Source organism: Bufo bufo, chromosome 3, assembly GCF_905171765.1.
Source record: "Bufo bufo chromosome 3, aBufBuf1.1, whole genome shotgun sequence".
NCBI classification, from domain to species: domain Eukaryota; kingdom Metazoa; phylum Chordata; class Amphibia; order Anura; family Bufonidae; genus Bufo; species Bufo bufo.
In genome coordinates this window covers 320,442,648-320,444,388 of record NC_053391.1, presented here as the reverse complement: position 1 = coordinate 320,444,388, position 1,741 = coordinate 320,442,648, and positions in this window count along the sequence as shown.

Sequence of the window (1,741 nt, the reverse complement as noted above, 5' to 3'; positions counted from 1 at the left end):
AGCTCTTAGAAGTAACATATAATGCAGGTAAACCTGGATTCTTATTTTTTTTACACCATTTACAGTGGTTGCCATAGCATTGCACTACCATTGCACACAGTGCTGCTACACATCCACTACACAAATTTGCTGAGCGCATTACACACGCAGCTCTGCTACACAAACACATGCATTATCAGCACTGCACGCACAACACATACAGATTTAGTGCACACATACACAGCTCTGCAACACAACCACTATATATAGATTTGTAGCACACATACAGCTCTGCTACACAACCACTGCACAGATTTGCTGCACATGTTACACACAACCACTATACATACAATTGGTGCACACATTACACACAGCTCTGGTACACAAACACATGCATGCAATCAGCACTGCACAGACAACACTACACATATATATAATGCACACATTACACACACAGCCCTACTACACAACCACTGCACAGATTTGATGCACGTTACAAACACTACACATGGATTTGCTGTACAGATTACACACACAGCTCTGCTACAAAACTAGACAAAGATATGCTGCACACATGCCACTACACATAGGCTTCTTTCACACCACGTGACACACATAGATTTGCTGCACACATTACAAAACCAGCTCTGCATGCATCAGCAACCTTATGCACACGCTCACACACACCACTACTGCAGTCACGACACACAAAGCTCTGCTGCATGAACAAGTCACTCCCCCATTTATCCACACCAAGCGTCCTACCAAATGGCCCTCCCTCAAGTCATGTGACTGATCACATGACCGTGACGTCACCGAAGGCCCTCTCTCCCCCATGTGGGGATCATTGGTTTCCAGCTCTAGGATTGGCTGCTGAAACTCCTGCAGGTCAGGTATAGGGACTACGACTCCCACCATTCTGTGCCAATGCATGCTGGGGCTTGTAGTCTCATCTCAGTTCTGGTTCTAGTCACTGATGGGCATAGATTTACTTTTGTCTGGTTGTTGGGGGTGGCTTTGATGGCAGGGGATCGGCTGTGTCTCACTGCCGAAATGATTTCACACTGCTGCCGGCACTGGTAGGGATCGCGCATGCGCGATCCCTCACAAAAGCCGGCCGGTAGCCAGATGAGAGAGAGGGGGCCGGGCACACATGCTCTGTCTTTTCGTGTACAGAGCCGGGCCACTCCCTAAGGCAGGAATAAAGTCTGTACACGAAACGTCACCACAGGAGCCTGGTGGATGACGTTGGGGGTCACGTGACTCGCATCGTCCGTGCAGAAACATGGCATAATACAAGAAGTGAGTAAATTAGAAATGTATTTTTAGGAATATTATAAGCCACATTAACATATATACATACTGTATAACTCTGACAACCCCTTTAAGTGTACCTAGAAAAACAAATGCTGTTTTGAAGGCAAAGAGTGGTCACACCAAATATTGACTTCATTTACATTTCTCCTTTGTTCATTCACATAGCATTTTGTTAATTGATAAATTTAACCTATTAACACTTCTATTTTTTTTTAAAGCAGTCTTACTTTGCAGCATTTTTTCCACCACCTGACAATATAGTGTAGGGGCCCTTAGTGTCAACAGAACACCTCTGACCCGTTGGATCATGGACTCCACAAGACCTCTGAAGGTGTTTTGTGATAGGTTAACACCTTGATGCAAGCTATTACACGGAGTGATTTTCGTGCCAATTATTGGGGGGGGGGGAAATACATGGGAATGCTCATTCCAGATAATTGGCGGG